Here is a 16,583-nt window from a genome sequence, read left to right on the forward strand (position 1 = left end):
CAGGGAGTCCGGCACCTCGGAGTCACGAGCTTCGCAAGGGACAAGGTTAGTGTTTGGCTCCATTGCCATAGAAGTTGCAGCCCCCGAGGCGGTGTCCAACCACTGGCCCTCGATCTGGGCGATCGGCTCCGGGCTAAGGGCCGGAGCGGATTCTTGTGCGGCCACCAAGGCACTGTTCGGCGGCAGAGCTAGATCATGCCCATCGTAACAGTGCGGCGCGCTTGGCTGTGGCTCGAGTCCGTCGAAGATCAAGTCCCCGCGGATGTCGGCCGTGAAGTTTAGGCTTCCGAATCTGACCTAGTGGCCAGGGGTGTAGCTTTCGATCTGCTCCAGATGGCCAAGTGAATTAGCCCGCAGTGTGAAGCCGCCGAATACGAAGATCTGTCCGGGGAGAAAAGTCTCACCCTGGACAGCGTTGTTGATTGAAGACGCCATCGAGCCTATCGATGACGACACAGAGGAACTCTCAATGAAAGCACCAATGTCGGTGTCAAAACCGGCGGATCTCGGGTAGGGGGTCCCGAACTGTGCGTCTAGGCGGATGGTAACAGGAGACAAGGGACCCGATGTTTTACCCAGGTTCGGGCCCTCTTGATGGAGGTAAAACCCTACGTCCTGCTCGATTAATATTGATGATATGGGTAGTACAAGAGTGGATCTACCACGAGATCAAGGAGGCTAAACCCTAAAGCTAGCCTATGGTATGATTGTTGTAATGTATGTTATGTCCTATGGACTAAAGCCCTCCGGTTTATATAGACACCGGAGAAGGCTAAGGTTACACAGAGTCGGTTACAACGGTAGGACTCTGTGTAACACTCGAGGGTAAATCAGAATAGAGGTTGGGCATGCATATTGGTTTGCAGAAGACAAGTGCTATAGCTTGTCCGCGAAATGGGATCAAAGAAGAACAATCATGGTCGGAACCACGGTTGCAAAGGATCAAATCCCAGATATAAGATGATCTTATGCCATGGGGTTAATTTATTTTAAGAGAAGCTTCCATGGTAAGATCTACATCGTGTCCATGGGCATGAACGCAAAGTTCAAAGTCGACTCCCACTTCTTCAATGCATATCATTTCAATTACTTCTCGCTTTCGATGAAGTTGTAGTGTTGAAATGTTATCTGGCTAAACACCAGAAGAGTAAGACTCGTTAAAACTCTCGGGTTCAAACGGATTATGGGAGGCATAGGTTCAACCCAGAGGGGCATCTTAGGAACCTATTCCACAAACTTCAGAAGTAAACAACACAAGCTCGAAAGCAGAGCATGGTTGACAAAAGGAGAGGATACAATTACCAAAGGCAATATGCATCTGGGAAAGAACTTCACGAGGTTCTTTGAATATGAAGGACACTGTCGGATGATAATCCAATAATGGACCCGGCGATCCACAACAGAGGTGATGTGAGTATCGACATTCAATCAGAAGAGGAAATAATGCAGAGGCATCGGATTTTGGAAATATCTGATAATTCCAAAGCTTAAATGCAAAGGAATTATGATTTCCAATTCGGGGGATCAGAATCAGATGCTATAATCAAAAGATAAGCAAGTTGAAAATACATAGACTAACAATCATTCAAGGTTTGATCTGTCGAGAACCAGCTCATGCCCGGAGTGGAGTCTGAGCCAGAAGGATAAATAATTACCAGGGAATAACTAATGAATGTGTGCATTCACGCACATGTCGAATCAATAAGATAAGAATGACAATCTCAAAGGAGTTTAATGAATATTGTTAGACATATGGAATTAACCATAATGCAAGACGATAAGGAAAACAGGAGCAATAGGCTACTGAGGATTATCGGAAGATCGAATAGTATTCCAAAGAATTTTGTGAGACATATGAACAACTGGGGATGAACGAATCCCCGATAAGTGTGACGAATTATTCGTAGGGTTATTCAGGCAGAAAAGAGCTGTAAGGCAGTCGAGAAAAAGATTCTCGAAAGTCGGAGAATACTTTCGGGTATCTGGTAATAACAAGAACAACTAGGGATGGAAGTATGAACGGCGAGGTACGCAGTTATCCATAAGGATTCAGCGATGTTAAGGGATTGCAATAGAAATTGACACAAGTTCTCGGGAGTAGATCGGAGAGTATCTTCGAAGTCTTCTCGTGCAGCAGGCAACCATCCTGAATGAAGGGGATCTCCGAGGAAAGTCGTCATGAGAATCTAATGTAGTTAGTAAATTCATTTAACCCGAATAGAAGAGAGAACAAAGACCCAGAGTATAGACGAGGAGTAAAAGATCCTAATACCACCCAATGGCGACGTGGGCCCGTAAGACACACAGCCAATGTTAGTAAAAGTTTTTCAGTGACTAGACTCAACTTCGGCCAAGGATTTGGAAAGGGGGCTACCTACAGGCAGTCGGCTCTAATACCAACTTCTGACGCCCTCGATTCAATCGTACACTAATCAAACACGCAAATGTGTACGATCAAGATCAAGGACTCACGGGAAGATATCACAACACAACTCTAGACACAAACTAAAATAATACAAGCTTTATATTACAAGCCAGGGGCCTCGAGGGCTCGAATACATAAGCTTGAATATACAAGAGTCAGCGGAAGCAACAATATCTAAGTACAGACATAAGTTAGACAAGTTTGCCTTAAGAAGGCTAGCACAAGAGCAACAACGATCGAAAAGGCAAGGCCTCCTGCCTGGGAGCCTCCTAACTACTCCTGGTCATCAGCGGTCTCCACGTAGTAGTAGGCACCAGCGGTGGCATCTGGCTCCTGGGCTCCGACATCTGGTTGCATCAACCGGAAAGAAAAAAGAAAGGGGGAAAAGGGGGACCAAAGCAACCATGAGTACTCATCCAAAGTACTCGCAAGCAAGGATCTACACTACATATGCAACATTATCAAAGGAAGGCTGTATATGTGGACTGGGCTGCAGAAATGCCAGAATAGAGAGAAGGCCTAGTCCTATCGAAGACTAGCATCTTCTGGAAACCACCATCTTGCAGCAAACAGGAGGGAGTAGAGTAGCATAAAGTAAAGTAGTAGTAGTGTTATCAACCTCGGCCAGAGATCCTTTCTCGACTCCCTGCGAGAAAGCAATCCCAGAGCCATACTATCCAATTCTCATCTCCATTTCTCATCACAAGTATCCAGTTCTAGTTGTATCGATCGGGATACAACTCTGAGTGTCCGCTACCGTAGGACAGGCTAGCGATAGATGTTTTATTCCCTGCAGGGGTGCACCAACTTACCCACCACGCTCGCTTAACTCCGGCCGGACACACTTTCCTGGGTCATGCCCGGCTTCAGCCAAACAATACGCCGCAACCCGACCTAGACTTAACAGAGAGGTCAGCACGCCGGACTAAACCAATGCCCCCAGGGGTCATGAGCCATCTCCCCGGGAACTCCTGCACGTTGCGAACGCGGCCGATGAGCAGACCTAGCTACCTCCTTAAAAAAGGCAGGTGCTTACCAGTCCAACCCGGCGCGCGCTGCTTAGTGCTACCTCTTGAGCACTGCGTTGGATTTCCCCGAAGAGGCGAGGATGATGCTACAAAGTAGCGTAAGTATTTCCCTCAATTTTTGAGAGCCAAGGTATCAATCCAGTAGGAGACCACACACAAGTCCCTCGTACCTACACAAAACAATAGCTACTCGCAACCAACGCGATTAGGGGTTGTCAATCCCTTCACGGTCACTTACGAGAGTGAGATCTGATAGAGATGATAAATAATATTTTTAGTATTTTTGATAGATAGATGCAAAGTGAAAAGTAAAAGGCAAAGTAAAAACAGAGCAAGTAAATAAAGCGATAGAGTTTGATATGATGAGAATAGACCCGGGGGCCATAGGTTTCACTAGTGGTTTCTCTCAAGAGCATAGATATTCTACGGTGGGTGAACAAATTACTGTTGAGCAATTGACAGAATTGAGCATAGTTATGAGTATATCTAGGTTATGATCATGTATATAGGCATCACGTCCAAGACAAGTAGATCGAAATGATTCTGCATCTACTACTATTACTCCACTCATCGACCGCTATCCAGCATGCATCTAGAGTATTAAGTTAAAAACAGAGTAACGCCTTAAGCACGATGACATGATGTAGAGGGATAAATTCATGCAATATGATAAAAACCCCATCTTGTTATCCTCGATGGCAACAATACAATACGTGCCTTGCTGCCCCTTCTGTCACTGGGAAAGGACACCGCAAGATTGAACCCATAGCTAAGCACTTCTCCCATTGCAAAAACTACCAATCTAGTTGGCCAAACCAAAAAGGATAATTCGAAGAGACTTGCAAAGATAACTCAATCATACATAAAAGAATTAAGAGAAGATTCAAATATTTTCCATAGATCATACTGGATCATAAACCCACAATTCATCAGTCTCAACAAACACACCGCAAAAAGAAGATTACATCAAATAGATCTCCATGAGAGAGGGGGAGAACATTGTATTGAGATCCAAAAAGAGAGAAAAAGCCATCTAGCTACTAGCTGTGGACCCGAAGGTCTGAAGTAAACTACTCACACTTCATCGGCGGGGCTATGGTGTTGATGTAGAAGCCCTCCGTGGTGGATGCCCCCTCCGGCGGAGCTCCGGAACAGGCCCCAAGATGGGATCTCGTGGATACAGAAGGTTGCGGCGGTGGAATTAGGTTTTTGGCTCATGTTCTGATCGTTTGGGGATATGTAGTTATATATAGGAGGAAGGAGTACGTCGGTGGAGCAGCAGAGGGACCACGAGGTAGGGGGCGCGCCCTCCACCCTCGTGACCGCCTCTGGCACTTCTTGGAGTAGGGTCCAAGTCTCCTGGATCACGTTCGGTGAGAAAATCACGTTCCCGAAGGTTTCATTCCATTTGGACTCCGTTTGATAGTCTGTTTGTTCGAAACACTGAAATAGGAAAAAAACAGTAATTCTGGGCTGGGCCTCCTGTTAATAGGTTAGTCCCAAAAATAATATAAAAGTGGAAAATAAAGCCCAGTATAGTCCAAAACAGTAGATAAAGTAGCATGGAGCAATAAAAAATTATAGATACATTGGAGACGTATCACTTAGTCGCTGACGTCTATTAAGCTTCGGCTGATGTATACTGTCGGTGTCAAAACCGGCGGATCTCGGGTAGGGGGTCCCGAACTGTGCGTCTAGGCGGATGGTAACAGGAGACAAGGGACTTGGATGACCTAAGGTTTATCAATCTGTAGGAGGCGCAGGTAAACTTTCTATTTTTCAAACAGCAACATGTATACTAGCAAAATAAGCATGGCAAAGGCTATCCTTGACTTCTTTATTGAAACTAAAGATGCAAAACATTAATCTAAATAACAGCAAGCAAAAACTAACAAAAGAAATGACACTCCAAGCAAAACACATATCATGTGGCGAATAAAAATATAGCTCCAAGTAAAGTTTACCGATGAACGAAGATGAAAGAGGGGATGCCTTTCGGGGCATCCCCAAGCTTAGGCTTTTGGCTATTCTTGAATATTAACTTGGGGTGCCTTGGGCATCCCCAAGCTTAGGCTCTTGCCACTCCTTGTTCCATAGTCCATCGAATCCTTACCCAAAACTTGAAAACTTCACAACACAAAACTCAACAGAAAACTCGTAAGCTCCGTTAGTATAAGAAAATAAAACAACCACTTAGGTACTGTAATTAACTCATTCTAAATTCATATTGGTGTAATATCTACTGTATTCCAACTTATCTATGGTTCATACCCTCCGATACTACTCATAGATTCATCAAAATAAGCAAACAACACATAGAAAACATAATCTGTCAAAAACAGAACAGTCTGTAGTAATCTGCATCAAACGTATACTTCTGGAACTCCAAAAATCCTACCAAATTAGGAAGTCCTAAGAAATTTGTGTACCAACCCAGAGAAAAAAGAATCAGATCAGAAGCACGTTTCTGTGAATTAACAAAACTAATTTACTGGGTGAAAAAGTTCTGATTTTCAGCAGGATCAACACAACTATCACCAAAAGCCATCCTAAAGGTCTTACTTGGCACTTTATTGAAACAAAAGCTATAAAACATGATTACTACAGTAGCATAATCATGTGGACACACAAAAACAGTAAGGATAAATATTGGGTTGTCTCCCAACAAGCGCTTTTCTTTAATGCCTTTCTAGCTAGGCATGATGATGACAATGATGCTCACATAAAAGATAAGAATTGAAACATAATGGGAGCATCATGAAGCATATGACTAGCACTTTTAAGTCTAACCCACTTCCTATGCATAGGGATTTTGTGAGCAAACAACTTGTGGGAACGATAATCAACTAGCATAGGAAGGTAAAACAAGCATAGCTTCAAAACTTGAAGCACATAGAGAGGAAACTTGATATTATTGCAATTCCTACAAGCATATGTTCCTCCCTCATAATAATTTTCAGTAGCATCATGAATGAATTCAACAATGTAACCAGCAGCACCTAAAGCATTCTTTTAATGATCTACTAGCATAGAAAATTTACTACTCTCCTCATAAGCAAAATCCTTCTCATGAATAGTAGTGGGAGCAAACTCAACAAAATAACTATCATATGATTTAAAATTAGGATCAAGATGACAAGTTTCATGGTTACCATTATTCTTTAAAGCATACGTGTCATCACAGTAATCATCATAGATAGGAGGCATGCTTCCATCATAGTAAATTTGCTCATCAAAGCTTGGGGGACAAAAAATATCATCTTCATCAAACATAGCTTCACCAAGCTTGTGGCTTTGCATATCATTAGCATCATGGATATTCAAGGAATTCATACTAACAACATTGCAATCATGCTCATCATTCACATATTTTATGCCAAGCATTCTATGTAATTATTCTTCTAGTACTTGGGCACAATTTTCCTTCCCATCATTTTCACGAAAGACATTAAAAAGATGAAGCATATGAGGCATCCTTAATTCCATTTTTTGTAATTTTCTTTTATAGACTAACTAGTGCTAAAACAAGAAACAAAAATATTCGATTGCAAGATCTAAAGATATACCTTCAAGCGCTAACCTCCCCGGCAACGACGCCAGAAAAGAGCTTGATGTCTACTACACAACCTTCTTCTTGTAGACGTTGATGGGCCTGCAAGTGCACAGGTTTGTAGGACAGTAGCAAATTTCCCTCAAGTGGATGACCTAAGGTTTATCAATCTGTAGGAGGCGCAGGATGAAGATGGTCTCTCTCAAACAACCCTGCAACCAAATAACAAAAAGTCTCTTGTGTCCCCAACACACCTGAGGGAGTCCTGGACTAGGGGGTGTCCGGACAGCCGGACTATCATCGTCCGCCGGACTCCAAGCTTGCCTTCCACGCCAAGGAAAGTCCCATCCGGACACGGGACGGAGTCTTCAATCTTGTATCTTCGTAGTCTTGGAGTCCAGCCGATGATGATAGTTCGGCTATCCGGACACCCCCTAGTCCAGGACTCCCTCAGTAGCCCCTGAACCAGGCTTCAATGACGACGAGTCTGGCGCGCATATTGTCTTCGGCATTGCAAGGCGGGTTCCTCCTTCGAATAATTCATAGAAGATTGTGAACACCAGGATAGTGTCCGGCTCTGTAAAATAAATTCCACATACCACCGTAGAGAGAATAATATGTACACAAGTTCAATCTACTGACGTATTTTGTGGCGTGACGTCACACAACTACCAAGCCTTTACTTGAATCGTTTTTATTATACCACCTCAGCGCGTTTAGCGAAGCGGTTTCCTTGGCACGTCTTGTCGAAGCAGAGATCGTGTTCCCCTTATTCCGGGATTCCCATCAATACGGACGTGGGTAACCCAACCGCGCCATTGATTGTGGCGCTTGGGAGATAAGCGAGTTTTACCAGGCCGGTGGGGACGCATAGTCTTCGTCCACCCATATATAAGGGGATAAGGATCCACATTTTTTACCTACGCTTTCTTCCTCCTTTGCTTATCCATCTCCGCGCACTTGAGCTCCAGCGCCCAAGTCCGCACATCTCGCCTCAACCTTCTCCAGCCATGTCCGGAGCGGGAGGCAAGTGGATGGCCTCCTCGGAGGGGCACATCGAGAAGCTGCACGGCGCCGGATACCTGTCCGGCGACATCGCGCACCGACTGCCCGACGAGGGGCAGCTCATCCCCACCCCCATGCCCCATGAGAGGGTCGTATTTCTTCCCCACTTCCTCCGCGGACTGGGCTTCCCACTTCACCCCTTTGTCCGGGGGCTCATGTACTACTACGGCCTGGACTTCCACGATCTGGCGCCAAACTTCATCCTCAACATCTCGACGTTTATCGTCGTGTGCGAGGCTTTCCTCTGCATCTAGCCCCACTTCGGCTTGTGGCTTCAATGTCAAGCCGAAGGTGGTGAAGGGCGTCCAAGCGGAGTGCGGAGGCGCCATGGTGGGAAAAATGCCCAACGTCACTTGGCTTGAGGGTGCCTTCGTGGAATCCATCAAAGGGTGGCAATCGGGGTGGTTCTACATCACCGAGCCGCGTGACCCTAAATGGGCAGCGGCCCCTGAGTTCAGATCTGGTACCCCCATGCAGCTCACCTCCTGGAAAGAGAAGGGCTTGCTATGGGTAGTTCGGAGGAGCTGACCGGACTCCAGTCCTGTCTCCAGACCCTGGTAAACAAGAAGCTTAAGCTTGTCAACGTGATCCAGGTCATGCTCGTCCGCCGGATTCTCCCCTGCCAGCAACGGGCCTTCAGTTTGTGGGAGTTTGATCCGGCACAGCATCGAACCTTGAGCGGGCTCTTCGACACGATGTATGAAGCTGCCTGGAGGGTGCTGTTCAAGGGCGGAGAAGCCCCCGCATCCGCAACTGAAGATCGCGGATTCAGCACGCAGCGCTCGGCCGGCGAGGTAAGCTATGTTATCCTTTATGGGACACTCATTTCCTTCATAGTTTGACTCTATGTGGGATCTAAACTCCCGATGCCTTTAACAGGATTGGCAGAAGACGTCCGGACAAGTTTAGCTGTCCGGCTCCCCTTCCAGAAGACCCAGCGGACACTCGTTTGACGGGGCTGCTGGTCTCGACACTTTACGTGGTGCTGGAGAAGAGGCCAAGAAAAAGGCCACGGGAACCCGAAGGAGTTCCCGGCGCCAGGTGGTATCGGACTCATCGTCCGATGACTTCGAGGCGGACTCCTCCCCCGAGGAGGAGGAGAAAGAGGCCTCTCCCCCAGCGGGGGGAGAGAAGAAGAGGAAGGCCTCCCCAACGAGGGCGGCCAAAGGGTCCAAGAAAGGACGGACCCTTCCTTCGGGCTGCTCCGCCAACGCCGACGACGGCGAGGAGTGGCCCTCAAGGGCCAAGCCCCTGGCAAGATCGTAAGTGTCCGAATTTCCTGGATGATTTACAATTTCTCTTTTTGCCACGTGGTGTCCTTCTAATGCCGCATACAACCTGTAGTCCAGCCAAGGACGATCTTCCCGCTTCGTTGAGCGGGTCCTTGGCTACGTCGGATATGGATTCCCTTCCGACCGCCTCCACCCCTCGTGATGCTGATGACGCCGAGGTGGGATCCCAGGAGGGGACCCACCAGGAGGGGGAGGCTCCGGAGGTGCCTCAGGGCAACCTCCCGGACTTCGCACCGGACTCCGCACCGGAACCTGCAGTGGTTCCGGCGTCCGGCAGGCGGCCCCTTCGTAAGAAGGGCAAGACTGTGACACCGGCGGCCTCCGTCCAACCGAAGGCGCCGGATAACTTGTTGAAGGCGCTCAACGGTGCTTCCATCGAGGAAGAACACCGCACTATCATGAGTGCGGTGATTCAGAAGGTTCAGCTCGCTAAGAGCGGGCTGACCGAAGCCTGCAGCAGCCTTCTAATAGGCTTTGAGGTAAGAAATTTAAAATATGTAATATAATACCATATAGACAGTAGCCCCTGATGCTCGGTTCGGTGTTCGGAAAGAAAAGCCGGACTGAGGATCTAAAAAGATATACGCAGGAGGTCTAAAAAATATGTCAATATGGGATTGCAGGCTGCGTTGCTGACCTCTGCCGCACTGACTGCGGAGGTCGATGCTTTGAAGCAGAACCTCGAGCGGTCCGAGAGTGAGCTCGGCCGTGCCAAGAAGCAACTCGAGGACAAGGAAGGTGAGTAACACCGTATTAAATTTGTACCTTACAGAAAAGGATTTTTGTTGCAAGAGAAATAACAAGGATAACGTGGGTACTCCAGGGGCCACGAACGAGGTGGCGAACTTGAAGGAGGCCGTGTCCGCGGCCGAGCGCAATGCGGCCGCGGAGCGAGCCGAGCGAGAGAAGCAGGAGGCACGGGTGGCGGAGGTGCAGCAAGAGCTCCAGGCTCTCATGGAAAAGCATGAGAGTTTGGAGCGCGACTCGAAGACTCGAGAGTCCGAGCTTGCATCGGCTCTAGAAAGTGCCAAAGCCGCTAAGGCCGAAGCCCACAAGGCCCTCCAGGAAATCGAGGCGGTGAAGAAAATAGCGGCGGGTAAGGCATTTTTCATGCAAAGCAAGCATGTGAATGTGAATTACCTATTACTTACCCGAATTCGGAGCTCTCCAGGAGCGTTTGCAGATCTGCCTCACAGCGTGTCCGATGCTGCCGCTTTCTACTGGGCCGAGGAGGGGAGCTCGACGGAGAAGGTCTTCTGGTCTCAATATGCTGAGGCCGGACATCTGGTGCCCCTTAGCGACCAGCTGAAGCAGCTGGTCGAGCTCCACAAGGTGGCCGAACAGGCCATGAAGGGCCTCATAGTTCGGCTGTGGCCCAAGGAGGCTATGCTTGGGAGCTATTTTGGCCTGGTACGGCGGCTGGTGGATGCGTGTCCCTTGGTTGAGGTCGTCAAGCATTCCGCCTGCATTGAAGGTGCCCGTCAGGCCCTTGCCCGTGCAAAGGTGCACTAGGGCAGGATGGATGCTGAGAAGCTGCTGATGGACACGCCGCCGGCGGGCAAGGAGTATCGTACACACGAAATGTATTATAAAAGTGTCCTGAAGGGTGCCCGCATGATTGCGGGTGAGTGCTCCAAAGATGTAATATTTGAGTAGACTCGCATTTTGTTATCCTGTGCGCTGAAAACCTTGTTCATATGCGCTAAGCAACACTTTTTAATTTAAAATATTACCTTCTGTGCGTCCGTTTATCAAATCTGAGAGATGGCAAGTCGTCGGCTTCATCCCCCATGCCACTAGTGCTGGGGTGTTCGGGATAAACTTGAGCGCTCTTGTTCCCATGTTTGGGTCCATCTAGGGAGGCGCTCAACGCAACGAATGAGGCAACCAGACTTATAATGCTTGAACACTCTCACTTAGCCATAGAATTCTATAATTTTAAATTTCGGTGAAGCCCCTAGTGTTCGGAAGACCGAGTTCGGGGCGCTATCCACGCCTGGGCCGGACGAAGCCGGTTCCTCGCTCTAAGCGGCATAAGTCTTTAGGGACTCGAAAAAACCTCTCAAACAGCGACCAGCTCTCGCCTTATCATGACGGTCAGTTTTAGCTTTCTCCACTGAGGCGCTCGCCCATCTCAACTGGGGCGCAATCGCAGTGGTTCTCCCAGTGCTACCTTAGCCGACAAAACGGAACGTAAGGTACCAAAACATGGGAGCCGGGCAAACCCAACTATTGACCCAAGACATGATTCGGAGCCGATGCATATAATGCTATAAGTTCGGGGTACCGCACTTGTGAAAGTGTTCGGACTTATCACACCATAATGCGGGGAACTTAAGCCCCTGGTGTATTCGGCCGTACCAAAGTGTACGGATGCGAAATGTCATAAACGAACATATATATAAGAAAGGAATGCAATTATAAGCGAAAAGCGATGCATTGTTTATTCAAGGAATTCTGCGATTATTGCAGAACGATACAAATAGTGCGGTAAGCAAGGGGTAAGACTATTAAACATGTCCCCCTCCAGGGGTAGGCTGCGGAATGGTGTATGAAAACGGATTTAATGCTCGTAATGGGGACCACCTGGATACTCGCCGTAGCCCTTCTTCTCCCCTGGCTGTTGCATCGTGTGTTCGGCAGGTCTACTGCCAGACAAGGCTTCTGGTGAACGGAGTCATGTGCTTAAAAAAAGGAAAAAAAGAATCACACACTTGGGAGCCCCTGGTGCGGTTAAGCCGCATTCTGGGCCTGTGGTGGCCGTGCCCCTCCCCCTATGCCCATGGTATCTCTAGAGCGTATTAATGTACGCGAAGGACCAGTCTTGCAACTTGGCAGGGGTTGGGGTTGGGGCCGCAATGCTACGCATGCTCGGAACGTGCCAAGTGGTCTTGTTGTAGGTTACTCCGGGCGCGTTTGGCCGTGTCCGGTCGCTTAACGGCCGGACTCAAAAATTGCCTTAAGAGGCTGCTCTGTACTTCTGCCGCGAGAGCCACTGTGTGCTCCTCCGTTCGGAGGGACCGTTCAGTATTTCCGTTGACCATGATGACTCCTCGAGGGCCTGGCATCTTGAGCTTGAGGTATACGTAATGCGGCACCGCGTTGAACTTTGCAAACGTGGTCCGTCCGAGCAGAGCGTGATAGCCGCTGCGGAACGGGACTATGTCGAAGATTAGCTCCTCGTTTCGGAAGTTATCCGGGGATCCGAAGACCACTTCCAGTGTGACTGAGCCTGTACAATTGGCCTCTACACCTGGTATAACGCCTTTGAAGGTCGTCTTTGTAGGTTTAATCCTTGAGGGGTCTATGCCCATTTTGCGCACTGTATCCTGATAAAGCAGGTTCAGGCTGCTGTCGCCGTCCATCAGGACTCTGGTGAGGTGAAATCCATCGACGATTGGGTCTAAAACCAATGCGGCGAATCCGCCATGGCGGATACTGGTGGGGTGGTCCCTTCGATCAAAAGTGATCGGGCAAGAGGACCATGGATTGAACTTCGGGGCGACTGGCTCCATCGCATATACGTCCCTAAGTGCACGCTTCCGCTCCCTCTTGGGTATGTGGATTGCGTATATCATGTTTACCGTCCACACTTGTGGGGGGAACCCTTCTGTCCTCTATTGTTCGGAGGCCGGGTCTCTTCTTCGTCATCTCTATGCAGCCCCTTGTCATTGTTTTCGGCAATTAACTTGCCTGCCTGCTTAAATATCCAACAATCCCTATTGGTGTGATTAGCTAGCTTTTCGGGGGTGCCATGTATCTGGCAAGAGCGGTCGAGTATTCGGTCCAAATTGGACGGACCCGGAGTAGTTCTTTTGAATGGCTTTTTCCGCTGACCGGGTTTGGAGCCTCTGAATCCGGCGTTAACTGCCGTATCCTCAGTGTTATTGCCGTTAACGCGGCGTTTGTTTTTGTTGCGACGCGACCTGCCATTGTGGTCCTTGTTATCTGGACTGCCAGAATTTTTGCTGAGATTGTTACTGCGGGCTAGCCAGCTGTCCTCTCCCGCGCAGAAGCGGGTCATGAGTGATGTGAGGGCTGCCATGGACTTTGGCTTTTCCTGTCCTAGGTGCCGGGCCAGCCACTCGTCGCGGATGTTATGTTTGAAGGCTGCGAGGGCCTCCACATCCGGACAGTCGAAGATTTGATTTTTCTTTGTTAAGAACCGTGTCCAGAACTGTCTGGCCGATTCGTCTGGCTGCTGAATTATGTGGCTGAGGTCATCGGCGTCTGGTGGTCGCACATATGTGCCCTGGAAGTTGTCAAGGAATGCAGCTTCCAGGTCTTCCCAACACCCAATTGACTCTGCTGGCAAGCTGTTAAGCCAATGCCGAGCTGGTCCTTTAAGCTTGAGTGGGAGATATTTGATGGCATGAAGATCGTCACCGCGGGTCATGTGGATATGAAGGAGATAGTCTTCGATCCAAACCGCGGGGTCTGTTGTGCCATCGTAGGATTCAATGTTTACGGGTTTAAACCCTTCAGGGATTTGATGATCCATTACTTCATCTGTGAAGCATAGTGGGTGTGCTGCGCCTCTGTATTGGGCAATATCACGACGTAGCTCGAGCGAGCTTTGTCTACTGTGTTCGGCCCGGCCGGAGTTGCTGTATCCGGCGCGACGGTAGTCGTCGCGCGTCGTGGGGCGCCCACGTGATCCGTAGATCGATCTTGATTGTCTTGCCTTGTCCTCCAATATGTCTCGCAAGTCCGGCGCGATCCCTCGTGGCTTCGTGCTTTTCGAGCGATGCCGGGGTACAGTTCTGGCGGAGGGTCTAGAGGCCTCTTTGTCGCGGCCACGAGGTGGTCGGTCTGCCGTATTGTGCGCTGGTGAAGAAGGTTTATATGCCTCCTCCTCTAATTGGGGGAGCAACTTGCGTTTTGGGTAGCTTTTGGAGGGGCGTTCGAGTTCATGCTCTTCGGCCGCAAGGCCTTCAGTCCATCTGTCGGCCAGCAGGTCTTGATCAGCTCGAAGCTGTTGCTGCTTTTTCTTTAGGCTGTTCGCCGTGGCCATTAGCCTGCGTTTAAAACGCTCTTGTTCGACGGGATCCTCGAGCACGATGAATTCGTCGTCGTTGAGGCTTGCCTCGTCTCCGGAGGGAGGCATGTAATTATCATCCTCTACCTCTTCGTCTGCCGCTCTCTCGTGAGGGCTGGCTTCTCCATCCTCCTATGCTGAATCTTGCTGGAGGGGGTTGTCTTCGGCACTCTCTGGGGTGTTATTATCTTCGGTGCCGGAATCTCCATTCTTGCTGTGGCGGGATTTAGAGCGACGCCGCTGACGCCGGCGCTTGGGCTGTTTCTTGGAGGAGCCTTCCTCCGCTGCATCCTCGCCGTTCCCATCCTTTGGGATGTCCACCATGTATATGTCGTATGACGCGGTGGTCTTCCAGTGCCTCGTAGGCGCTGGTTCTTGGTCGTCTCCGGCATCGTCGTCCATATCGTCGATGTCTTCGGAGTCGTAATCTAGCATGTCGGTTAGATCGTCGACAGTGGCTACAAAGTGGGTGGTGGGTGGGCTTTGAATTTCTTCGTCGTCCGCATCCCAACCGTCCTGACCACAGTCCGGCCAGGGCTCTCGTGACAACGAGAGATACTTTAGCGAATTCAGGATGTCGCCAAAGGGTGAGTGCTGAAAGATGTCCGCGGTGGTGAACTCCATGATCGGCGCCCAATTGGATTCGATTGGTAGGGACGCAGGAGGTTCGGAGTCCGGCGAGGAGTCCGGCACCTCGGAGTCACGAGCTTTACAAGGGACAAGGTCAGTATTCGGCTCCATCGCCATAGAGGTTGCAGCCCCCGAGGCGGTGTCTAACCACCCGTCCTCGATCTGCACGGTCGGCTCCGAACTAAGGGTCAGAGCGGACTCATGTGCGGCCTCCAGGGCACTGTCCGGCAGCAGAGCTAAATCATGTCCATTGTGACAGTGCGGCGCGCTCGGCTATAGCTCGAATCCATCGAAGATCAAGTCTCCGCGGATGTCAGCCGTGAAGTTTAGACTTCCAAATCTGACCTGACGGCCAGGGGCGTAGCTTTCGATCTGCTCCAGATGGCCAAGCGAATTGGCCCGCAGTGCAAAGCCGCCGAACACGAAGATCTGTCTGGGGAGAAAAGTCTCACCCTGGACTGCGTCGTTGTTGATGATCGAAGGAGCCATCAAGCCTATCAGTGACGACACAGAGGAACTCTCAATGAAAGCACCAATGTCGGTGTCAAAACCGGCGGATCTCGGGTAGGGGGTCCCGAACTGTGCGTCTAGGCGGATGGTAATAGGAGACAAGGGACACGATGTTTTTACCCAGGTTCGGGCCCTCTCGATGGAGGTAAAACCCTACTCCTGCTTGATTAATATTGATGATATGGGTAGTACAAGAGTGGATCTACCACGAGATCAAGGAGGCTAAACCCTAGAAGCTAGCCTATGGTATGATTGTTGTAATGGTTGTTCGTCCTACGGACTAAAACCCTCTGGTTTATATAGACACCGGAGAGGGTTAGGGTTACACAGAGTCGGTTACAATGGTAGGAGATCTACATATCCGTATTGCCAAGCTTGCCTTCCACGCCAAGGAAAGTCCCATCCAGACACGGGACAAAGTCTTCAATCTTGTATCTTCATAGTCTTGGAGTCCGGCCGATGATGATAGTTCGGCTATCCGGACACCCCCTAGTCCAGGACTCCCTCATATACGATGCAGAATGCCCATACTATGCCCACGTGATGCTTAGTGCTATCAGGCCAGAGGCCCCTCGGATCAAATATCCAAACCGTTAGTGTGTTGGTAGTGCGGTCACGAGCAGAGACTCATGAAAGATGTGACCCCGTCGCCCCGTCTCGAGGACTTGCGGCAAGGGCTAAGAATGCCCGGCCACGCCTCGTATTCAACTCTCGGGTACCCTCCAGGTCAACTCGTCTCCACATCACTCGCGGGTACCCCTCAGGGTCGACCCGCCTTTCCAAGTAACAGTTGTAAAGTCCAAGCATCTGTGTGTCCAAACATCAAGGGGAAAACCCGAGGAATCACCCCCGGTGGATTCCACTCGATGTAATCATCATGGTGAACGTAAGAGGAACCACCCTCGAAGTTCACACTTGAAGGGCGACAGAGTCGTATCGGAAATGGTTAAGGAGGAAATCACCCTCGATGACCACGACCGAATAGCTACACTACAGGGTTAACATCAGAAGTGTTGTAGAGGTCTCACCCTCGACACTCGATAGG

Source organism: Triticum aestivum, chromosome 3B (genome assembly GCF_018294505.1).
Source record: "Triticum aestivum cultivar Chinese Spring chromosome 3B, IWGSC CS RefSeq v2.1, whole genome shotgun sequence".
Lineage (NCBI taxonomy): Eukaryota > Viridiplantae > Streptophyta > Magnoliopsida > Poales > Poaceae > Triticum > Triticum aestivum.